Below are 14711 nucleotides of genomic sequence, written 5' to 3' on the forward strand. Positions count from 1 at the left end.
TGTTAAATGGACTGTAGTGCAAATCTGCAAAAAGCACTAAAAAAATGCATAGGTGTGAATCAGGTCTAAAAGCTGGACAACCTATCTATCCTCAGTACATCAAAAACTGCAATACAAGTTACTTTGTCATATATGTTTTTGGTCATATGTATTTAATAAAAATGTCACATAAAATTCCCCTAGATATAGGTTTTCCAGTTGCGGATCTCATACTTTACAACTACTCAGAATCTATGTTGTACAAATAAACATAATATAATATTCTTGCTAATAGGTAATCGCATCACATCACATCACATCACATCACACTGGAGAGGACTAACCAAATCAGAATGCTGTACTCATCTAAAAATAATATGCACTAACAATCCGTATGTCACAACAAGAGCGAATAGGAAAATTTATATGAAAGATGAGGAGGCAGGCAAATGCCAACATAAAACAGGACACACTACCTGGAATAATCACCAGAGCTGACTGGAAAATAATTAAATGCTTTCAGCATTTAGAAGTTAAAATTAAACATGTGGGACAGACAGCAGAGCCTTGTCTTCAACTAATGATATTCTCTGCACATTCACTAGACAATGTGCATAAAGAATCTATGTGTGTGTGTGTGTGTGTGTGTGTGTGTGTGTGTGTGTGTGTGTGTGTGTGTGTGTGTGTGTGTGTGTGTGTTAGATAGATATCCATCTCTCTCTCAATCACACACATTTTTTTTTCCCCACAATTATATATGAAAATGGGAGCAACAATAGCCAGTCACCTAATATTTAGTAGGTCCCTCTTTTGTGTAGAGTTGGGGCGAATGCTTTGGCCCTAGCATGAGTTCGGGACAAACACTAAAATGTTCACCTGTTTGACGAACACCCGAATTATTGGGGCGTTCAACAGTTTTTGGCCCACTGAATGACCACAATGAACTGTGCATTGGAAGCCCCAATTGGCTGAAGAAATAAAAGGTTTTGACCAATCAGGGCACAGAGCACTGTTAGAGCCAGGATTGGTGAAAGTTATGACTCTATCCAATCATAGCACATGTGCAGCCAATTGCACTGTTGCAATTTGCAAACTTTACCTCAAGCACATCAAGTGTGGCAAAAACACCAGCCATTTGGGTACCACATGCTTGACAAGGCATTTAACCTCCCACCACTCAGCTCGTTGGCAAGAGCACCTGAAAGCCACACAAGGGACGCAATTCGGTTTCTCCTCACCTTTCCGGTCTACCCCCACTATACCTTATGACCTCTCAGCAGCCTCCACTGACAGGGATGATAGTAAAGCACATGGTGTCCCAGGTGCTTGCAGCACATCTGCCAGTAGCACACCACCAGCTGTAGACTACAGCAGGCAAAATTTCTCTGCCCCATCTGCTGCAGCGAAAAAAAAAAAAAAAAAAGTCACTACCACCCACATGCCCAGCTTCTAAATTCAAGCTAGTCAAAGCTGCTGGATATTTTACAACTTCTGCCTTTCCATCTGGTGGATTCTGCCCCCTTCTGTGAATTTGAAGAATGTGCTGTACCACAATGGCAGGTTCCCAGTCACTATTTTATTTTCACATAAGGCTATTCCAGCTCGCCACCATCACGAGAAAGGCAATGTTGTGGCATTGTTGGGTAAGGCAGTCAGCTGCAAGGTCTGCTGACACGTAGTCCAGCAAGCATCGCCAGGGACGACATATTTCGCTCACAGCACAATAGGTAACTCTGCTTGCAACTCAGAAGGATGCAGGACAGTGCTCGGTGCTGCAGCTTGTTGTGCCGCCACATCTCCATACAACTAGGAGGTGATGATGCGGGATTTGTTAGCTCCAACCCCTCCTCCTCTTCCATGCCCTCCTCTGCTGAATTGTCCAGTGAACTACAAGTACCTCATAAGTGTTTAAGGGGCTATTCAATGAGTCAGCCTGAAAGGTGCCATGCAGTGCTTCAGCTTGTCTGTCCAGGGCACAGGAGCCACACCGGAGCAGAGATTCTAGCAGATCTGCAGGGGCAGGCCCAGAGGTGGTTCACGCCACGCCAGATGGAGCCAGGAATGGTGGGGTGCGATAATGGCACAAACCTCCTATCCACCCTTAGACAGGGAAAGTTGACACATGTGCCATACCTGGCAAATGTCCTCAATTTGGTGGTGCACCAAAGTAGGCACCAAGGGTTGGAAGATCTGCTGAAGCGGGCCAGAAGAGTCTGTAGCCATTTCAGGCGGTCATACACAGCCAGTGCTCGGTTGGCTGAAAATCAGCAGGAATTCCACCTGCCCGTAACCCACCTGATTTGTGACATGCCCACCAGGTGGCACTCGACTTTGGCAATGCTACAGCGGCTGCACAAGCAGCAGAGGGCTGTCAACGAGTACTTGTGCAAGTATGGCACAACGACAGGCTCAGGCCGGACCGGCTTTTTTCCCCCCATGCCAATGGCTGCTGATAAAAGGATGCATACACTGTATTGTCACCATTTGAGGATGGTGAGCCGTGACAATGCATGCATCAGTGACACAATCCCTGTTGTGTTCCTGCTCTGCATGGCATTATGAACAGGGCACTCGAGGCAGAGCAGCGGGAGGAAAGGAGGACTTCTTTTCCTCTCAAGGCCCGCTTTATGCAGACCCCAGTCTTCCTACACCGCAGAACACACAAGAAGAGAGGAAGGAAGAATTCTGGCAGCTTTGGGAGGCATAGAAGCAGAGCAAGACATACGCCAACCCTTAACAGATGGTTTTCCATCCCCAGAACCCTTGGGGTAGTACGTGGCTTGGAGGAAGCAGTTCCAGATACTCCTCAGTTACCCCAAGGAGTCTGCTTCTTATGCCTCCGCAAATTTGTGGTGCATGGGCTCCCTCATCCTTCAAAGCCTGCAAAAGGACACGAGAATACGTGTATCAAGGAGAAAGATCACTATTGGTTGGCAACCCTCCTTGACCACTGTTACAAGGGGAAAGTCTGGGAACTCATCCCGTCCCCACAGAGGGAGCAGAAGATTAAATCTCTTGAGGACACCTTAAAAGAGGAGTTTACGTAACTTTCCTGACTTTGGTAGGTTACAGTCTGGTGGAAAACATTGTTTTGAGGCTTCTGTTGGTCAAGGGAGGAGCGGTGGGCTAATTTTTTTTAGTCCTCGGCGCCCAGGGCTGTCAGCTTCCACATCTCATCGACAGCTTCATCATATGTTGGGAGATTATCTAGGGGTGAAAACAGATATGGAGAGCTTTCCAGTTGGCAATCCACTGGGTTACTGGGTCATGAGAATAGACCACTGGCTAGAACTTTCCCAGTATGCAATAGAGCTGCTGGGCTGCCCTGCATACAGTGTGCTTTCCAAATGGGCATTCAGTGCTGCCGGAGGTTTTGTGACAGAAAAGAGTGCGTCTGTCCACAGACTCCGTGGACTGGCTGACATTTATCAAAATGAATCAGTCCTGGATTAGCAGCAGCTATCAAGCCCCTGATGCCGATGTCGCTGATTAACTACTTCAATACTAGGCACTTACACCCCCTTCCAGCCCAAGCTAATTTTCAGCTGTTGCTGTTTAAATGACAATTGCGTGGTCATGCTACACTGTACCCAAACAGAATTTTTATCATTTTGTTCCCGCAAATAGAGCTTTCTTTTGGTGGTATTTGATCACCTCTGCGTTTATTTTTTGCTAAACAAATTAAAAAAAAAAGACCTAAAAATTTTGGGAAAAAAAAAGTTTTTGTTTCAGTTATAAAATTTTGTAAATAAGTAGGTTTTCTCCTTCACTGATGGGCACTGATAAGGCGGCACCGATGAGGTGGCACCAATGCAGCACTGTTCGCATTGATGGGTGGCACTGAAAGGCGACACTGATGGGTACAACTGATGGGCATCAATGATGTCACTGGCAGGCATTGGGGATGGGCACCGATTGGCAGCTGCCTGGTGGTCTAGGGTGGCATACCTGGTGGTCCAGTGTGGTGGCTATCCCAGGTGGTCCTGGCAGCATCCTGCACTGATAAACAATCATCACAGACCCCCCTGTCGGGAGAGCAGCCAATCGGCTCTCCTCTACTTGCGTCTGTCAGACGCAAGTGAGGAAAAGACGATTAATGGCTCTTCCTGTTTACATCGTGATCAGCCGTGAATGGACATGGCTGATCATGTGGTAAAGAGCCTCCGTCAGAGGCTCTTTACCGAGATCGGTGTAGCAGTGTGTCAGACTGACACGCCACACCACTGATTGCCGCGATGCACACCCCCACGAGCGCAGATGTTCTGGAGGGCCGTCATATGACGTCCACCCAGAATGAGACCCGTGCCGCCCAGCCGTCATTTGACAGCCAGGGGGCGGGAAAAGGTTAAGTGCTTTCTGGATCTCAAATCTCTGAAAGCCTGTCTAGGCTGCCTAGCATTGTGGATGTTGATTTCATCTGAAAGAAATTTTTTGGTGTAGGTTTCATGGGCACAATTAACACCCAAGGACCAATTTTTCCGCACATGTTTGACAGGTGCATATCATTGCAATTTTTGACAGCAAGGCCAATTCCTTCTTTCATCAAGAGTACCTGTATAGGGTTATGGTGTGAAGGCACCACAGACACCCAAAGACCAATATTTCCACACTTGCTACTTCTATCCAAAGTCTGTGAGAAACTGGAATTTACCCAAAGAAATCTCTAATCCTGTCCAAGTGCACTAAATTGTGGCCTCATACAGACTGGCCCCTCAGGTCTTTCATTTTTTGTAGCTTTCTAAAATGTCATTGCTGCAGCAGGCTCTCTACACGGTACATATGTGCCACATTACAGGCAGACTAAGGGGACCCCCCCCCCCAGGCACTATATTTAAAAGGAATTTTAAAATTTCTATTGTCATTTCGATGGTTTCACTTTAAGCATCAGAAAATCACTGCTCATTTAAGAATGATTTTTATTTATTTCATTTTATTTACAAATTCTTTCATTGACACATGTTCCCCAGGGGAGTACCCGGACCCCCATAAACCATTGAATGCCCAATTACTTGCATATAAGCCATCAAAATGGGCACATTAGATTTTTCCTGTTCGGGTCTCATAGATTTCAATATATCCCACCGACTTTCAGATGCCACTGTAACGAGATAATCAATGTTAGAAGTAAAAAAATAAAATGTGGTTGCATAAGTATGCATACCCCCTTATAACTGGGTATGTGGCTGCATTTAGAATTAAGCAATCACATTCAAACTCATGTTAAATAAGAGTCTGTACACACCTGCCATCATTTAAAGTGCCTCTGATTAACCCCAAATAAAAGTTCAACTGTTCTAGAAGGTCTTTCCTGACATTTTCGTAGTCGCATACTACAGCAAAAGCCATGGTCTACAGAGAGCTTCCAAAGCATCAGAGGGATCTCATTGTTAAAAGGTATCAGTCAGGAGAAGGGTACAAAAGAATTTCCATGGCATTAGATATACCATGGAGCACAGTGAAGACAGTCATCATCAAGTGGAGAAAATATGGCACAACAGTGACATTACCAAGAACTGGACATCCCTCCAAAAATTGATGAAAAGACGAGAAGAAAACTGGTCAGGGAGGCTGCCAAGAGGCCTACAGCAACATTAGAGGAGCTGCAGGAATATCTGGCAAGTACTGGCTGTGTGGCATATTTGACAACAATCTCCAAAATTCTTCAAAATGTCTAGGCTATAGAGTAGAGTGGCAAAACTGAAGCCTTTTTCCGACAAAGAAAAATATCCGTGACCAGCTAAATTTTGCAAAACCACATCTGAAGTCTCCCAAAAGCATGTGGGAAAATGTGTTATGGTTTGATGAAATCAAGGTTAAACTTTTTGGCCACAATTCCAAAAGATATGTTGGGCGCAAAAACACTGCACATCACCATAAGGACACCATACCCACACTGAAGCATGGTGGTGGCAGCATGATGCTTTGGGGCTGTTTTTCTTTCACTTGAACAGGGGCATTAGTCAAGGTAGAGGGAATTATGAACATTTCCAAATACCAGTCAATATTGGCACAAAACCTTCAAGCTTCTGCTAGAAAGCTGAACATGAAGAGGAACTTTATTTTTCATCATGACAAAAACCCAAAGTATACATCCAAAACAACAAAAAAAAAAAAAAATAGCTTCACCAGAAGAGGATTAAAGTTTTGGAATGGCCCAGCCAGAGCCCAGACCTGAATTCGATTGAAATCCGGGTGATCTGATGAGGGCTGTGCAAGGGAGATGCCTTCGCAATCCGACAGATTTTGGGTGTTTTTGCAGAGAAGAGTGGGCAAATCTTGCAAAGTCAAGATGTGCCATGCTGATAGACTAATACCCAAGAAGACTAAGTGTTGTAATAAAATCAAAAAGGTGCGTCAACAAAGTATTAGGTTTAAGGGTGTGTACACTCATGCAACCATATTATTTTTACTTTCTTTCCTGTAACCACGGGTTGTAGGAAAGAAAATTGCTCGATTGAGCAGTGCTATTGTGTTCTCCCAAGGTGGAGTGCCGTTGTTGGCAGGAGAACAGAGTAATTCTTGCTAGAAATTATAGATGCTGGCAATAATTGCATGCTTAAAATCGGTGGTTGTACCCAAGTTAATCGATGGATCGACTTTACTATAATCAGCCTGCCATAGATGGTTCAAATCTTGGTCAGTTCAGCCCATTCGAACCATCTATGGCCAGCTTAACGCCAGGCTGTAGTCACCTCTGCAGCTACTGTAGAATACATAAATTTACTTTTGCAGCAACTTGGGGAGGGTGCACACTCATACTCCTATACTCAGAGGCTGCTCACAGACTTTGCAAGCAGTGAGGAGAGAGATTAGGGAGCACGCTAGCGTTAGTTTTTAGAATAGCACCCCTGACCAATCAGCACATGGCTCCCTCCCCTTATTCCTGCTCACAGCATGAGGAGCTACAGCAAGGAAAATTGCGATTGTAACATTGTGCAGGATTCAGCCTGCTTCCAAGCCGAATCTGAGCCCCCCTGCTAAATCAATGTGGCCTAGTACAGGAGGGCTGTATTTACCCTCCTATTAGTGGCCTTGCCAGCCTGTGTGACAACCATGCCCCCCTCCATAGATCATAGTGGAGAAGTGAATGTAGCACAAAAATTACCTGCACCACCTTCTTGGGGCACTCGCAATGTGGAAGTTATCAATATAGCAACATTTACAACCAGCTTGCTGCCCTCTATTATGGGGGTATTCAGCGAATAATAAATAAAAGGAAAGTAAAATATTCAGCAGTGTGAATACATAAGGCCCTCAATAGAAGTAGAGCTACACTTCACACTTTAAACTGAGAAGAAGGCATTTTTTGCACCTTGGGAAATCAATCAGCTATGGTTATACATTTGTGTGCATTCAATTTATGTCCCCTGGACCTGAGCCAAGTCTGAAATCTCAGTATGAATAAAGTATACCCAGATTACTGTGTACCAGAAAGTGGTTGACAACAGAAAATTTAGAAACAGTGAAAATGTAATGCGACTATAAATTACGCACTTCACGAATCATCATTTAACCACAAAAAAGAACTACATTGTCAGCTAAAACATACTCTTATTGTATACAAAAAAAAAAATCTCAAAAAAATTACAAAAATAAAAGAAAAAGATCTTTAATATACAGCAACACGGTTTCCAACACTAAAGTATTCCAAAATATTGTCCCATTCAGTCTACGCATTTCACTTCTTCAGGACTGAGGACTTACTTTAACATGAGCCATAATAATAAATTCATATCCATCTACAGAAATGAATAAACAGCCATATCACAAAAACCCATCCATACATAAAGTACTGCATATAATTTACACAATAAAGAGGAACTGCAGTCTGCTCACATAATTTGTAATAAAAACATCTTTGCCATTCTGAAGCTTCCCTCCAACCACTTTGCATATTATTTTATATATACTGCGATTCTGTACTTGCCAAATATGCTGCAGAAATCACCCTCCACTGAGTCTGGCTGCATCAATTTTAAACCGTGGGCAGCTGAAGCTGCTGCCTGTTCACTTCCTGGATTTACAGACACAGCTCCAGCTCTCATTGGCCCTCTTATGACTCATCCCCCCTTCCTTCTGGCAAACTCAGGAGAGTGCTGTGCATGATGTCATAAGCCTAGGATTTTTACCAGACAAGAAACAGGAAGTGGGCTGTATAAGGTATTTACTGCAGAAAAAAAAAAAAAAAGTTTTTACTATCCAAAGTTAAACTTGGGGGGGGGGGGGGGGGGGGGGGGGAGTGTCTCCAGCTCCCCTTTTTACCTCCTCTTTGCATGTCTTTTTGTGCCCCAGTGGTATTTGTTCAATCCTTAAGACCTTTGATGGAGGCCATATGCTCATTAAAATTTGCATTGGTATAAGCGAGAGATCTCCCCTTTTTTCCCTACCCAACTTTCCTTCTCTTTTTCTCTCCTTTCTTTTATGGTAGAGACCAATTCTGGGTTATGTATACGTATGTCTTCCAGATTATATAGAACAGATCAGTTTAAGTTTCTCTCCTACTTCCTGTGCCTCCCCACAGACCGGGGAGACATTCTGACCAACTTGCGGATTAATGGGTTTTTACTGGAAATGAGTTTTTAGGTAAGAAATGCGTGGGCATATGATTTTTTTGGATGTGTTTTTCCCCATTAAAGTGTTTGTAAAGTCTTGTTTAAAAAAAAATTAAATAAAAATATATATAACAAACATGTTATACTTACCTCCTCTGTGCAGTTGGTTTTGCACAGAGCAGCCTGGATCCTCCTCATCGCTGCCTCGGTTCCTCCATCCTATCGAGTGCCCTCACAGTCAGCAGCTTCCTATGGGGGCACTGGAGCCGAGTAACGGCTCCGTGTGTGTCCATTCAGACACGGAGCCCCGACCCGGCACCTCCCTCTCTCCCCCAATTGGCTGACTGACAGCCACGGAAGGCAATTGCGCTGCTGTTGTGTTTCAGCCAATCAGCAGGAGTGTCCCAGACATCGCTGGGGAGAGATGGGGCTCAGGTAAAGTAATAAAGTAAAGGGGGGCTGCTACAAACACAAAAAGGTTTTTCCATGTGAATGGATTAAGGGGGGGGGAACCCCTTCTGCCTTTACAACATCTTTAACCACTTGCTGACCAGCGAATATAATATAAATATATATACATACATACATACATACATACATACATACATACATATATACACACACACATACATACATACATACATACATATACACACACACACGTCAGCTCTATTGCGAACCACCATACCCGTACAGCAGCCCATGCATGTGACACGGTGGGCGTGCGCCCACAGACTATGTCCGCCAGCGACCCGCTATCATGGTACACAGAGGCAGAACAGGGATCTGCCTAAGTAAATAAGACGGATCCCCGTTCTGACAGGAGACATCATGGAGATCTGCTGTTCACAGAGATCGCTGTTCCAGATCACTGGGGTGTTCCAGTGAGCTCAGCCCCCCACACAGTTAGAACACACCCAGGGAACACAGTTAACCCCTTGATTTCCCCCTAGTGATAACCCCTTCCCTGCCAAAGTAATTTATACATTGATCAGTGCATTTTGTTTTTTTTAGCACTGATCAATGCAATAAGGTCACTGGTCCCCAAAAAGTATCACTTAGGGTCAGATATGTCCGCCGCAATGTCGCAGTCCCGAAAAAAAAAAAAAAAAAAAAAAAAAAAAACCACTGCAGATCGCCACCATTACCAGAAATAAAAAAAATATATGAAATACTAATATATATATATATATATATCCCATAGTTTGTAGACACTTATTACGATTTTTACCAAAAAATATGTAGCAGCTTACATACTGGCCTAAACTGATCAATTTGATTTTATATATTTTTTTTGGATTATGTATTCTAGCAGAAAGTAAAAAAATATATATTTATTTTTTTCCCGAAATTGTCAGTCTGCAAAATAAAAACCGCAGAGGTGATTAAACACCACCAACCGCGCAATTATCAGGTAAAGCAACGCAGTGCAGTATCGCAAAAAAATGGCCTGGTCATTAAGGGGGTAAAACATTCTGGGGCTGAAGTGGGGTGTGGTGGACAGTTGCATTGATAAGTGTGTTTTCTGTTTAATGCACAAGTTATATATAAATATTTTTTGTAATATGACTGTTTTATGGCTCTGAATTTATAGCTCATGTGAAAAGTATGTCCTCAGTCTTGCGTAAGTGGATAAGCTGCAAAATGCGCAGACTGAATGGGACACAATATTTTTGGATACTTTTATTGTTCAAAACTTATAATGCTGTTTTTTAAAGATTTTATTTTTTTATTTTTGTAATGTTATTGATTGTCATACAATAAAAGTGCATGTTTTAGCGGACATTGTTTGTGGTCAATTAATTCCCGTTAAACATTTACATTGTTTTAAATTTAGTGTGTTTGGTATCATGCCCTCATGGAAATATTATATGTTGCAATATACGACACTACATATGTGGTTTGTTATTATGGTTGACAAGAGAAAAAGTTTGTTTCCCTGTTTTTTTTTTTAACCTTTATGTATTTAGTGATATATGGTTAAGGAGATCAGTGGAGCCATCCCTGCTGGCAGAACACACCGCAAGTGTTAAAAACAAACAGGTGGGGTTCTTGCGAGCCACAAGTGGACCAATGCCTCTAAGGAGTAAAACAACTATATTTTAATATATATATATATATATATATATATATATATATATATATATATATATATATATATATATATATATATATATATATATATATATATATATATATATATATATATATATATATATATATATATATATATATATATATATATATATATATATATATATATATATAATGTGCAATCCTTATATATAAAATTCACAAAGTGCATCAACATAAAAGTGCAATCCTTATATAAAATGCTGAAAGTGCATCATGCATGAATATAGACCTAATTAATAAGTGCAAATCCTGTGACAATCAAGTGTCCAAACAAAATCCGATCAGTAGATTCAAACTGAAACAAAGAAGTGCAAGAAAACAGTGTCCATGAATTAAGTGTTCATCAAGCTTCTCCTGAAAAGTGTCCAAATCACAACAAGCTGGATGTGCTCTCCCGTGATTAGGGTTTAACATTTTTGCACAATTAGTTTATATTTTATACTCAGTTTATATATATTCATATTTTTTTCAATTCACATTTTTAGCGCGAGCACAATTGATTTTATTTACACCGCAAGTGTTGCCAGCTGTAGCCTGCAGCACGAATCATTTGGGGGAAAAAAAAAAAAAAAAAAATCAGGCTGGTTGTACACAAGCTGATCAATAGATTAGCTTGTGCACAACTAGGGTGCCCATACATGGAACAAAATTTGTCTGGTCCCTGCTGAACATTGATCTTTGTATGGCCAGCTTAAGGCCGTCTTCCAAATGCCCCTGCATGTTAGCCTAGGTGCCCATTCACACAAACTTTTAGCAGTGTTTAGTGGCAGGGACTTTTACAGGCAGGAACCAAAAACCCACTGGCAGCGCGTCCAAGAGCAGCAGTGTTTTGGCAGAAAAAAAAAAAAATGCTTAGCGCTTGTAAACGCTAGGCCCGTTTAGCGATTGAGTGTCAATTCATTTCAATGGCCTGAATAAATGATTATTCTGGCCAATGAAATTAACACCCAAGCGCTCGATGCCTGTAAACAAGCCTACATGCTTGTAAGAGCGCTAGACAGTTTTTCAAGCATCAGGCATTTTTTTCTGCAAAAACGCTGCTGCCAGGAGGAAGGCTTCTAAGAGTTTTTCTTTTCTTTAACGTCCTGTGTGCAAGAGGTCTGAAAGTGCACTCTGTGTTTATTTACATTTTAAATGAAGCTGAAAACTACTCTCATCTAATCTAGTGCATTCCACACCCTGAACTTGTAGTAGTATCTGAACCAGTGCTGTGTCTTGGCCAACAAGGAGGGGGCGGGAAAAAAAAAAAAAAAGCCACCCTGCCCTGCCAGGGATGCTGGCTGCAGCTTTCAGAGTCTCAGTCTCTCTCGACAGAGAGATAGACAGACAGAGAAACAGAGAGACAGAGAGAGCCCAGGTGCACATGGAGCAGTCGGATTGTGGCTTCAGCAGATTCTGTATACTTGACTTGGAAGGGGTTAGAGTAAGATACTGATCCTCACTGTCTCTCCTTGCAAACCACATGCCACCGCTTATCTGTGCCACAGCTTTCCCCAATTTGTTTCTCATATCTCCCTGTTGTCTGAAATAGAACTCTCTGGTAATTAACCCTGTGTGTCCTCAGTGCTAGGGGAGGACTGTGCTTCTTTACTCTGCTTCAATGGACACATGTACACTGCTGTTTACCTAAATGGTTAACTCTTTACAGCTTAACATCTGCAGGCTGGTGCTTCTGGTATAAGCCTAGGTTCCGACTTGTGTGATCTCAGACATCACATGTGATTTGCACCCGCACAACAGGTGCCGACCACATCAATGTCTGAGCAATGCGAGTTCAGCCATACAGTTGTATGGCTGAACTCAGATAGAAAAAAGGTGCAGGGACTTAATTTTCCCCACACTGGAATCAGATCGCATGGGTGTTCTTACCTATGGGATCTGATTCCTGTACAAATCCACAGGTCACACTGCGATCTGAGGGTCTCATTAACTTTGTAATGACACCCACAGCGGTTTGCAGAAGGCAGTTGAACTGCCTGCGGGAAGGATGAGATAGGGCAATTGACAGGCAGTGGAGGCAGCAATATGCTGCCTCCTCACCACCTGTATGGGCACTGGTGAGGCAGCACTGATGGGCACTGGTGAGACCGCACTTGGTACCCACTTTAATCCCACTGGGCCGATTTGGCATGTCAAATCGCATGCCAAATCGACAGCAATTGCACCGTTAGAATCGGTGCAACGCCGACTTTGCAGCGCCACACAGATTCCCAAAAGTAGTTCCTGTACTACTTTTGGTGACTTCAGGCGCGTCTGAATAGACATCTGTGCATGAACCCACACAGATGTCTGTCAAATCGCTCCCGAAGTCTGACTGCATTGCCAGTTTGAAATTGTGCGAGTTCAGTGAAATCGCACGATTTCAAGCCCGCCCTAATGTGAACCTGGGCTTAATATACAGAGAGAAAGACGTGGAGCTCGAAAAAATATGAAAACCCCCTATCGGGGCTTTTAAGCAGCCAATAAAGTGCAATATAGGTAGTTGAAAAGATTGAATTTTATTGATACAAAAAATATGAGTAACATATTAAAAAATTACTAAAATTAATACTGACTGTTTGAGTCAGGACATGAACTGGATATGGCGCACAATTGCAACGGACAAAGCCTACAATTGGAACCAATGCAAGACACAATGTATTATAGGGCAACCAAAGTTTCCTCAAATATTGAATCCTTGAAATTGGATAACAACAAACAATGCCTATAAGTAAGGACAATATACAATAGACGTGGAGCTCTAAGAGGAAGAGGTGGAGCCTAAAGAGGAAAGGATGAGGTTTACAGATGACAGGGCGGGTCTTAAGCAGGAAGGGGTGAGTCATATTTAAATTAGGGGGTGCACAAGTTTAGTCAGGCCTAGGGCAGCGCAAAACCTAAATACACCACTGATCTAAACTAGTGGGTGTAGGTCACTAGAGCTTTCCAAACACAGACAGGCTCATAACGTACTTGTCAAATATGCAGTTGTGAGAGGTTGAACCTGATGGATTGCAGTCTTTCGGCCTCTACTATATAGGGCTCTAAGGTAAAAATTATTTGATAGATGCTACACGTCTTTAGTGCATCTAAGGCCTCTTGCACATGATACTCCTGTTTGAGCATCTACTTTTTAAAAAAAATTTTTTGTATGTCTTTGCGCGTATTTACGAACATTTCCCCATATATTCATTTGCGCATTTTCACGCACTCATTCTGCACAATAGGTTAATGGGCATTTGCAGGAATGAGGCGTAGATTACTGACCAAAAAAAGCTGGATTTTTCTACTTTTTTTTTTTTACTGACGAATGCACGGTGCTTGTTTACATAGGCACATTACAATTAACCACTTCAGCCCTGGAAGAGGTCTAGCTCAGTGATAAATGAGTTTTAAGTGAGTTCACAGCCAACAGGAACTAAGGTTTAAGGGCGTGGTAGCCCACTTTTATCGAAACAGATGAAAGTTCACACAGGGCTTCTTCTCCCAAAACAACAACTGAAAAATGCCAATCCACCTGGCTCTTAAGGCTCGCTCAGCCTTGGGGGCAGTTCCTTGCTGCACAGGCCCACTCCTGACCTCTAGGAAGGAGCTCTCCTGACACTCCAGGCTTCCACACTCCAAGACTCACGGTCCCCTCTGGTCCCCAAGACTCTCTCTTCCAGTTGACTCAGCTATGGTCTCCCCGACTCTCTCAGCTGGCCCAACTCTCTCAGTCCACTGACCTGGAACCTCTCCCACACGGAATACTATCTCAAGGATGTTGCCTGGGTTCTTAAATAGTAGCACACCTCCTTCCTGTCTGCAGCAACTGCTCCAACTCCTTTTCCACACACACTGAGCTATGCTCAGCTCTGCCTTATAACAGGCTTCTGGAAAACCCGGACACATGACTGAAGACTCCATCCCTCCCAATGCTCTTTGGAGTCTTCAAGTTTCCAGCCCCAATCCAGACTTACAAAATCCAGAGAAAAAAACTTAAAGCATAGTTTTCTCTGCTCACCAATCTTTTGCTGGAACTTCTCAAACTGCTTCTTTGAGAGTCCTGTGTCCATTTTACACACA

The sequence above is a fragment of the Aquarana catesbeiana genome, linkage group LG01, assembly GCF_042186555.1.
Source record: "Aquarana catesbeiana isolate 2022-GZ linkage group LG01, ASM4218655v1, whole genome shotgun sequence".
Lineage (NCBI taxonomy): Eukaryota > Metazoa > Chordata > Amphibia > Anura > Ranidae > Aquarana > Aquarana catesbeiana.